The sequence below is a fragment of the Glycine soja genome, chromosome 17 (genome assembly GCF_004193775.1).
Source record: "Glycine soja cultivar W05 chromosome 17, ASM419377v2, whole genome shotgun sequence".
Taxonomy (NCBI): domain Eukaryota; kingdom Viridiplantae; phylum Streptophyta; class Magnoliopsida; order Fabales; family Fabaceae; genus Glycine; species Glycine soja.
In genome coordinates, this window is record NC_041018.1 from 18,554,652 (window position 1) to 18,566,436 (window position 11,785).

The following is an 11,785-nucleotide window of genomic DNA, read 5'->3' on the forward strand; positions in this document are numbered from 1 at the left end:
AAACACAATAATCAACTGGGAGCCTAAACAATTGATTTTCTTCTATTGTTGTGACAAGAAAAAATGTGTATACATCGATTTTGACAATTATTTATCCCAAAGGAACAACTTATTGTTAACACACAAATCTATTATTACAGAAAGTGTGCCTCCCATATCTATTAGGCACACTTTGTTTAGTGCCTTCTTTATTTTTTATTTCTCACCATTTTAGCATGAGAAGGATTTTCTGGTAAAACATTTTTTTATTTCTCTCTTCACCAATTCATTCAACCCATGCATCTCCCATTTTTAACCTCAACTCTTAACTTTTCAATTTCTTTCATATTTCACTTTTACCAAATAGTAAAGTCTAAGCAATCAAGTAATGGTGAGTTATAAGATTGGCTTACGAGAAAGGGAAAGGGAGAGGAGCCGGTGGTTCAAATTCTTTTCACTAACAAAAATGAGTATTTTTCGCTAAAAAATAAATCAAGTGAAGGGTGCAATTTATGTTTTTACATTTTTTTGTCGTGTATATCATATTATGTTGTTCATCTCATGATTTTCTTTTTTTTTCTTCTTATTTTTTTCAAATTGTAGAAACAAATATAAATAATAAGAATGGAATTGGTATTGTATTATTTGAGTATCGGTTCGTGTGTATTCCTTTTTACCTTTTTAGGATTTTCTTGTTCTGATTTCTATTTGTCAAGGACTCAAGATACTTCATCTCAAATATTTTTTTTTATGAAGAATTGATTCCTTTAGTCATTAATGTATACTCTCTAAAGAAATAATTATAGGAAACTAGTTTGTTTAAACTATTAAAGAAAAAAAAAGCTTTCATAAACTAAAATTTAGTGTTACAATTTTAGAAATTGTATTAAAAGTGAAGGAACTTTCAAATAATTAAATATAAATAATGCACAAGATGATTAATGACCAAAGCGAATTCTTAAGTAAATTCTTCTACTTGTTTTCTTTTTTGAAGAGTAAATTCTTCTACATTTTGTCATCATTTGGCTTTGTTTTTTCATTTCCGGGGTTGGCTTTTCTTTTCTACACCACTCATATTTCTTTTGTCCTCTCTCCAACTGAGGACAAGGAATTTCTAAATGATAAAACAGAAGCTGGAGAGGGGACATCGCACACATGGTCATTTTAATTTATGCCGCAACAGCTTAAATGTGAGGGAAATATAAAATTAAATAAAAATTGTCAGACTCTACGGTTTTATTTTTACTTTTTTTTTGTAAATGATGGACTTACAAAAGAAGTAAAAGAAAATTCAATAGATGTAACTCAAGTGATATCTATAATTGGGTTTGCGGACCAAGACCTCATTTCCATTCTTATAAAAATATATTATTAAAAAAATAATGATAAATTTTAAGTGTGACTAAATTTTGTATAAAAAATTGATGTTATAATCAGCCTAAAGTATTAAAGCTTATGCGAATATTTTAGATTTAATCGGGAAGTTAAGCATCTTAATTATAATGGTAAAAAAAAAAAAGAAAATTTTAGTGAATGGTTGCTTTATTTTGGGATTTTTTTAATCCTTTTTTTTCTGATCACAACTGATTGTTTGCCGTTTTCTAATCGCTAAATGTAAAAACTTTAATACCAAATACCATTCTAGAGAATTTAGTTGGTATAAAATACGATTAAGATGCCCCATGCGGCGTACGTGCAATTACTTACACGTGGGTGTGATGGATCAAATATAAATTGGCAGACAATATATGGACCACTGCCATAAAAGTTTAGGTTGTTTCTCGATTAATGATGCTCTCTGGATATATATATATATATTTATCCTATTTAATAAGTTTTTCATTCTTCTCTCTAACTTAATAAAATTATGACTTTAAAAAAAACAATCACATGTTTAAATTTTGATAATTCAATATGCAATTTAATGATAAATATTTATTTTTCTTGCTCACATATATTAAAAATAATCCTCATACTAGACATATTATATATGTGTGTTTGCATAAGCTCTAACAAATAATATTCCATTCATTCTACACACTTGGAATAGGAATGTGTTTGGACATATTGTGGAAGCAAAGCTTCCAAGCTTATTTTGATGATACCAAAGACTCAAGTCAAGAATCAAGATTTAAACAAGTTTTAAGAATCAAAGAGTCATTCAATCAAGAATCAAGATTCAAGTGAATATTCAAGAGAAGACTCAAGATATGCAATAATCTTAAAAAAAGCATCAAGATAAATATAAAAAGAATTTTTCAAAGAAAATAGTGAATAGCACAATTTGTCCAAAAGAATTTTTCAAAGAAAATTCTTTTATCATAGTTTTTTACTCTCTGATAATCGATTACCAGAATGTCGTAATCGATTACCAGAGAGTAAAAAAATCTGATAAAAGATTTTTCTTTGAAAAATTCTTTTGGACAAATTGTGTTATTCACTATTTTCTTTGAAAAATTCTTTTTATATTTATCTTGATGCTTTTCTTGAGGTTCTTGTATATATTGAGTCTTCTCTTGAATCTTCACTTGAATCTTGATTCTTGATTGAATGACTCTTTGATTCTTGAAACTTGCTTGAATCTTGATTCTTGACTTGAGTCTTTGGCATCATCAAAATAAGCTTGGAAGCTTTGCTTCCACAATCTCCCCCTTTTTTTATGATAACAAACCTGAAATCAAGATAATACATGCAAGATTTATTCTATTGATCACTCATCTTTTTCTCCCCCCTTTGTTTTTGAATTCATGCTTAAATTTAAATTATGTTCTTGATTTCTAAAATACTCATTTTTCTCTCCCCCTTTGGCAACATCAAAAAGTCAAAGTGCGTGAAAAAAAACAAAATCATACATAAATAATTCTAAAACATAAGGATGTGTTAGATGATGTTTCAGATTTCTTAGAAGAGATGCATACTTATGAAAGGGAAATTTTCAATTAGGAATAGTCAATGAAATATTAATTCAACCCCCCTTCTTAAAATTTATGAGGCCACTTGTCCAACACATATACTCAAAAGGAAGAAGGAGCTGATTAGGCAGTTAAATGGTATTGAGTGGAAGTTGGTACAAGGGGAGAACAAGTTTATGAAGAATCTCCAACAAGAGTTATGTGAGGACTTGGAGTATACTTTGTTTCAATAATTCTTGTGGTTTTAGAAATCCTGGTGTAAATGGATGCGTTTTGGTGACTGTGACTTGAGATATTTCCATGGGACGACGATGATTAGACATTAGAAGAACTTCATCCATCAACTGCAGGATGTGGATGGTAGATGGGTGGATGACATTTATGAGATTCAGTCTTTGATTTTAGACTTCAATATTAATTTGTTTCTAGATGATGGTGTGTATGAACCATTTTTCCTAAGGGGCTCATTTCCTAGGCGGGAGGAATCTTCTTTGGAGGCCTTCGAGGCAGCAATTACATATACGAATATAAAGAAAACAATGCTTAGTATTGAAGGGTTCAAGGATCTAGGGGAAGATGGTTATTAGGCAGTGTTTTACTAGTCCCAGTGGGAGGTGGTATGGCCATCCCTATGCTAGATGATTAGGAGGATTGCATAGGAGCTGGTTGAGGTGAGAAGTATTAGTAAATTTTTTACTAGGCTAATTTCTAAAGTTGAAAATTCCTTCAAACTTAATCAATTTTGTCCCATTAGTTTGTGTAAAGTTTTGTACAAGGCATTAACTAAGATTTTAGCTCATAGGCTGAGGGAGGTGATGCCTCAATTAGTGAGTTTGATGTAGTGTAGTTTTGTGTCAGGGAGGCAGGGAATGAATAATATCATTGTTTCTCATGAGGTGATTCACTCAATGAAAAGGAAGATCGTGGATAAAGGTTGGATGGTGATTAAAATAGATCTCGAGAAAGCCTATGATCACTTGAAATAGGAATTTGTGAAGGATATTCTATTAGAGATTGGGCTTCCTGATGTGTTCGTGGAGATGGTTTGGAGCTGTATTTCTACATCTTCTGCTAAAGTGATTTGGAATGGTGAGGCCTTGAACTCCTTCAGTCCGTCTAGAGGCATCCGTTAAGGGGATCCCATGTCATTAAAAGGAGAAAGGTGCAAAAATCCTTAATGAGTTGGGTAGCAACATTGAGATTCCTAGAGGATTTCGCTTCTCCTCAAGACAGAAGGGTGGATTCATCTCTTAACTGGTTGACCTCTCCATTGGGTTGGATTACAATTAATATTGATGGAGTGGTGTGCTTAGCTGGGCTAGAGGCAGCTTGTGGTGGGGTGATACGATATCACAATGGAAAGTTCCTGGTGGGTTTCTCTGTTGGGTTGGGGAGTGTTTCAGTGGTCGCTGTGGAGTTATGGGGCATCTTCTATGGGATTCAAACTACTTTAAAGAAAGGTTTCTTGTATATTGTTGTGGAGTCTAATTCTGAGGAAGTTGTTAATCTTATAGAGAATTCTGGGTTAATTACTCATCCTAATGTTTCATTGGTGGAGGAGATCCATAAAATGTCTAAGCTCCCTTCTAGGTTTGTTGTTAAACATGTCCTGTGGGAACAAAATAAAGTTGTTGATGTTATGACCAAGGGTGCACTTGGTGCAGTGTCCTTGTTGGTTTTGTTTGAGAGTCCTCCTATGTTTGTTGCGTCTTCAATTGTTCTTGATGTAGTAGGCTCTTTGGCTATAACTTAAACTTTTCTTGTTTTGGGTTTTTACCTCTTATTCCAGCATAAAAAAAATACTTCATCCATCCCAAAATAAGTATCACATTTTTTAAAAAAAAATATACCAAAATAAGTGTCGCATTTGTCTTTTCAATATAACATTAATTACTTTTTCTCACCAATACCCTTAATAAATGTCACTTTAGTTTTTGAATCTAATATGAATATTACTCTCTTTCATCTATTTAAGAGTATTGGTGGAAGGGAAGTTCTCATCAAATATGTTCTTCAAGCTATTCCTACTTATTGTATGAGTATTTTTCAAATCCCTCAACCTCTTGGGGATGAACTGAAAAAGATGATGAATTCTGATTGGTAGGGAACTAGTAGAGAGTCAAAAGGCATAAATTGGTTGGCATGGGATAAATTATGTGCATTGAAGGAGGATGGTGGAATGGGGTTCTAGAATGGTGGAAATGCGACTATCCCTAATGCTTTGTCGTCAAGGATTCTCAAAGCCAAATACTTCAATGAAGGGGATTTCATGCACTAGCACACATGTGATCTTCAACAACATGCTTTTGCCTTAACACTTAGTAAAAAATTTGCTAAATTTTTTTGACAAATTTAAAAAATATCGCCAAATATGAAAAAATGTTATTAATTTGTTTTTACAACATTTTATCAAATGTTATGTATAGCTCATATTGCCAAAAGTTTTAGTAACATTGGTTATACACAACATTTGATAAAATGTCACGAGAAAATATTAGTAAGCTTTATTCATATTTGACAACATATTTGAAATGTTGTCAAAAGTTTTTAACAAGATTTTTACTAAGTGCTCAGAAAAAAATGTTGCTAGAGGTCATGTATGTAGTAGTGGTGGAAGTGTCGTTGGGACGTAATCCATCATTTACTTGGCGAAGCATTGTTACTTCTAAGGTGATGTTGAGAAGGGTTTTTGGTGGAAGTTAGGAGATGGTATGAGTAATGATGTGTGGAAGCAACCATGGTTAAGGTCTACAACCAATGCATATATCCAAACACCCTTGTATCCAGGTATGGAAAACTTGAAGGTGAATGATCTTAAAGACAATCATTTGGGTATTTGGAACGTACCCCTTATCGATCACTTATTTGACCGTGGTGATTTGCAAGCTATCACAAATGTGCCAATATTGGATGTCTCAAGAGGTGCGCATATTTGGGCCCATATTAGTTATGGAGTGTACACAGTGAGAAGTGCCTATAAGTTGATTTTGAAAAATTCACAAATTATGATATGTTATGTGTGCATGGTTATTGTCACCTTATTTGGGACTTGGATATCCCTCCAAGAGTGAAGGCCTTCTTATGGAGGTTGTGTAGAGATTGTCTCCCAACCAATGCCAACATTCATACTAGGTGGGTTAATTCCCCTTCGATTTGTCCACTATGTGAGCTTAATGTGGATACTACCTTTCACACGTTTTTCCCATGCCCTATCAAAGATGGGTGTTGGGAGCATGTTGAGATGAAGGAAGCTATTGAGGCTTGTTCTATTTAGGTCAAGTCTAGCTCCAACAAATTGCGTTCCTTTGTTTTCTCAATTGAGTTTGGACAAACGCAAGCGCTTAGCTATGTTGCTTTGGAATCTTTGGCTGAAGAGAAATGATAAGTTGTGGGAGAAGATAGATTGTTGGATCGAGTGGCCTCAGAATAATTAAGAATGGGGGTTGAATTAATTATTCCTAAATCTTTACTAATTAAAAATTACTCTTTTAAAGCTTTTACTAAATTGTTAAGAGAATGAAGAGTAGAAGAGAAACTTAACAAAAAGTAAAAGCGGAAATTAAATGCACAGCGAAAAGTAAAAGAGTAGGGAAGAAGGAAACAAACACACAAGAGTTTTTATACTGGTTCGACAACAACCCGTGCGTACATCCAGTCCCCAAGCGACCTGCGGTCCTTGAGATTTCTTTCAACCTTGTAAAAATCCTTTTACAAGCAAAGATCCACAAGGGATGTACCCTCCCTTGTTCTCTTTGAACCTAGTGGATGTACCCTCCACTAGAACTGATCCACAAGAGATGTACTCTCTCTTGTTCTCAGTCAAACCCAAGTAGATGTACCCTCTACTTGTACCACAAAGGATGTACCCTCCAATGTGTTGAGACAAAGATCTCAGACTGTTAAACCTTTGATATTTTGTGAATGGGGATACAAAATAATTCTCAGGCGGTTAGTCCTTTGAACACTTTTGTATTAGGGAATGGGAAGAATCAAAAGAATTCTCAGACTGTGTTGTTTTGAATTCTTTGACAAAGGAGAAGGGAGACACAAAAGAATTCAGGCGGTTAGTCCTTTGTTCTTTTGGAAAAGGGAGAAGAGAGACACAAAAAGAATTCAGGCGGTTAGTCATTGGCGAATTCTTTTTGGAAAAGGGAGAAGAGAATGAAAAGATGAATAGCACAAGTTTTCAAGGTTTGGAAAACCAGAAAACTTCAGAAAGCTTTTGGTACAAAGAAGAAGAAGAAGTTCAAAGAGATTCAAGGCTTGTAAAGGATTGATTAGTAAAGCAAAAAGTAAGTTTAAAAGCAAATCAAATCCTTACTTTTATAGACTCTTCATGTCTGGTCAAGAAGACCATTTAGAAGAGTTATAACTTTTAGAAAAACTTAAAACCAATTTGAAAAAGTCAAAAACCTTTTGAAGAGTTACATCTTTTGATTTTTTTAGAAACAGTCACTGGTAATCGGTTACCAAATTAGTGTAATCGATTACACAAGGCTTTTAAGTGAAATGATGTGACTCTTCACATTTAAATTTGAATTTCAACGTTCAAGGGCACTGGTAATCGATTACCAAATCATTGTAATCGATTACAGCCTTTTGAAAATAATTGGAACGTTGTAAATTCAGTTTGAAAACTTTTTCAAACTCATTTTGCTACTGGTAATCGATTACACCAATATGGTAATCGATTACCAGAGAGTAAAAACTCTTTGGTAAAGGTTTTTCCAAAAACTCATGTGCTATTCAAAGTTTTGTAAAAAAAAATTTAATATTTATCTTGATTGAGTCTTTTCTTCATTCTTAAATCTTGAGTCTTGAATCTTTGATCTTGATTCTTGAGATCTTGATTCTTGATTCTAGGCTTTCTTCTTGAGTCTTGAATTCTTTTTGATTCTTGAATTCTTGACTTGTTCTTGATTCACTTGAGATGTTCTTTGATTCACTTGAGTTGTTTTTTGATCTTTGAGCTTTTTGTTCATCACCTTTGTCATCATCTTTTGTTGTCATCATTGTTATCATCAAAACACCTTTGAATCACATTCACCATGAAGCTTTGCTTCTACATAGATGTCTCAAATTTTGGTGTTGTTCACCAAGGAGATGATTTCTTTCGAAGGTGGGCTAAAGCTAAAATGAAATCCTGCTTTTCGAGTGTAAAAACTAGCCAAGCTTCCATTGACAAGTGGTCTCCTCCACCCTTGGGTCATGTTAAGTGCAACGTTGATGCTGAATTCTTTCATGAATAAAATCTCGTAGCGGCAGGGTGATATGTGTGTGATCTTAATGGTGTAGTTGCTGGATTCATGAATTGAAGAGCACCGATCATGGACATCAAGGAAGGAGAAGCTTGGGCACTAATAACAGCTATGAAGTTTGTCGTCTCCATTGATCTGTAGCATGTGAAGTTTGAAATTGCAAGATTGTGGTGCATAAAATTATCAAACGCACCAATGATGCTTTTGAGTTTGATAGTTTAATTCATATTTGTATTTGACTATTTCAACAAAATTCAACCTTTTCTATTAGGTTTGCAAAGACACAAGTCAATGGGACTACCCACGAACTAGCTAGGGTGACACTATTCTTTTCTAGTCTCTATAGTTTTTATTTTACTATTCTTCCTATTGAGCAATTGATTAGTAATGAAATGAGATGAGTATGTTTGGATAAAAAAAAATATTTTCCTAACATTAACATTAATCCATTGGTAGCTTTTTATATATGTATCATCCTTATAAGCGATAAAGTTTAAAAAAATAGGAAATTTTTTTACGCTTAAAGAAATAGAGATGGCATGCATAATTAAGAATTAGACTTAATTGAAAATTTCAAATGGATAATTATTTTTATTTTGCTGGGATGATAATTAATTATACTTCTGTATAACATGTTTCAATATCAACCATAATCCATCATAGCAAATATAAGCAACAAAAATAAAAAAAAGGAAATGAATACATATGTACTCTATCAGTCTCCATTGCAACAATAATTTTTTTTGTTTCAAATATAAATAAAAATTAACTAATTTTATTTAATTTAATGAAATTATTTTTAAAATGCACTTCATTTAATACGGTCATACATTGTTTTAACCTTGATAACAAGTTCGGGACAATTTAAAGAAAAAAATTAATTTTTGTTTTGGGACTCACAAATAAATGAAATTAACTAATTTCTTAATAAATATGAAATATTTTTTCTTATAATATAAATAAAAGGAAATTAGAATTAGATATTTAAATTAATGACCCAACTCATGATTATTGCATAAAAATTTGACCCTATAGAAATGACCTAAGTATAGGGAAAGAATACTTTAAAAAAAAATGATGAGTACATAAGAATTTGCGCTTTTAAAATAACTCAACTCATTACCATATAAATGTTTTAACTTTTTTTTAGAGACATAAAAGTTGTAACTTAAAAGTTACTTTGGAGAAAGGAATGAATATATTGAAAATACAACGTGGATGTTTAAAAAGTTTCAACTAGTTACAACAAATAATTTTTACCTAAAAACATAATTAAGACACCTAAAACATAAAGATGAGTATTTGTTGTACTTTGAAGAAAATAATTATTAGAATGATATACATTTATTAGAAATTATTATATTTTTATTTTAGAAATGTTCAACGGAATAAAAGTTAGATAATATTTTATTAGAATTATGAAACATGAGTTATTTATACCCTTAATTGTGAACTTGAGTTTCTAGTAATTATAAAGGTAAAATTGTGTCATGAGATTTATGTGTTATATTTTAGGTTTAATTAATGGTTTGATTCCTATATTTCATGATTTATATCTTTTAGTTCTTATATTTTGAAAGTCATCTTTTTAGTTTTTATAATTTATATTTTAATTATCTTTTAGTCCTTATAGTTTAAAATTGATCTTTTTAGTTCTTATAGTTTGTATTTTAATTCTCTTTTAATCCTTATAATTTGAAATTTTTAGTACCTATAATTTGTATTTTAATTATCTTTTAGTCCTTGCTATATATATATATATATATATATATATATATATATATATATATATATATATATATATATATATATAACTACAAACTAGTTATAAATTATCAACTATTTTTATTCCAAATTATGTTGGGATAAATTAGTTACTAATTACTTGCTAATATTTTTGTAGTTAATTATAATTGACAATATTATTCATATTTTGATGATAAGTACTAAAAGGGAATTAAAATAAAGTATAGGACTAAAAATACCATTTTCAAACTATAAGAACTAAAAGAGAATTAAAATACAAATTATAAGGACTAAAAATATCACTTTCAAATTATAAGGACTAAAAGATAATTAAAATATAAATTATAGAAACTAAAAAAACTACTTTCAAACTATAAACACTAAAAGGTACAAATTATGAAACTATAGGGAGCAAATGAGTAATTAAACCTATATTTTTTTAATCATTTTCGTATTTTATCAAAGTTTTAATATTAATGAGTCTCAAGTAATTGTTAGAGGTACAATTTAAAAAAATATTTTTGTACATTTGAATATAGTTATTTTGTAAAATCTCATTTTCTAATATTTACATTCATTTTTTTTTTCATTTATGCTATTTAAAATATGTGTTTATGTACTGAGATGGTAGTTAGTTTGAGGTGATTTACTTATGACCCTAAAAAAAATGCTTGGTCAAGGTGTTTAAAATGATAAACCATTTCTAATTATTTTAAACTGTGAAAAATTGCTTCTTTAGATTCTAAATCTTCAATATGAATGTTGTCCCAAATCTGCAACTATACACGCCACATTAATTCAACAACACTTGAATTACTTAATACATTCAAATTGGGGCACCAAGAGTGCTTGACCTTGCATCATCTTGATATCCAAAATTTTAAATTAGGAATCCCCGTTCCATTTAATTTTTAATGCCCCATTCCAAGATTAAGATACTAAATTTTTGTTTTCATCCAAAAAAGAAGGGAAATATCTTCAAATGGTTCAAGGTTTGAATAATATTCAATTAATGAAGAACTTGTCACTAGCATATCACTTGTTGTGTCCATAAACCAATGAACATGATCATGATGAGTGTTGGGATATTCGATAAGGTAAACATTGGAGAGATTTACACCAATAGATCATGAGTAACCATACAAATGAACCTTGACACAATATTTTAATCCAAAATCTTAAGACTCAAATTTATTGATTTTATTCTCACTTATATGATGCTTAATTTTTTCATTTTTACCTAATGTGAAACTTTCACTTCACATCACACTTGTACTCCAACAACAAGTAACAACAATATTAAGGGAAAGGGAGGCACAATTGGTTGGTTTGGAAAGGATGAAGTAGGGGTGGGAGAAGACAATGTTAGGGGAGACATCGTTGGTGGTTGGGTCCACATCGAGGGTGGGGATTGTGGGAGTTCGCAATGGCTAGTGGAGTCCATGACGGGAGGTCGATTAGTAAAGACACATATCTTCCTTGTGCTTTCGACAAAAGTGGAACCTTAAGATACAATTGGATTAGAAGCACCAAAATGATTGAAGAGGTTTGCTTTCTTTTTTTTGTTTGATCTTTCTTTTGATTGTGAAGATGTTGATGTTGATGCTTTCTTTCTTTTGCATAATGCTTTCTTCTACGTCCTTAGGTTTGATTTTAAATATTTGAGGTTGATGATGGGATTGCAATCTAAAATTTCAATTTTTAAGTTATAGTCAATTTCTTTGGCTATAACTTAAAAATGTTCAATAATCGATTAACAAGTAATTTAATAATTTTTTTTTATCAATACCACCTTTAACAATTGATTTTTGGTTTTCAACGACCAAATTTATCGACAGTAAAATAGCAAATTAGTGACTGATACATAAATTGGTCGCTATGATCATTAGC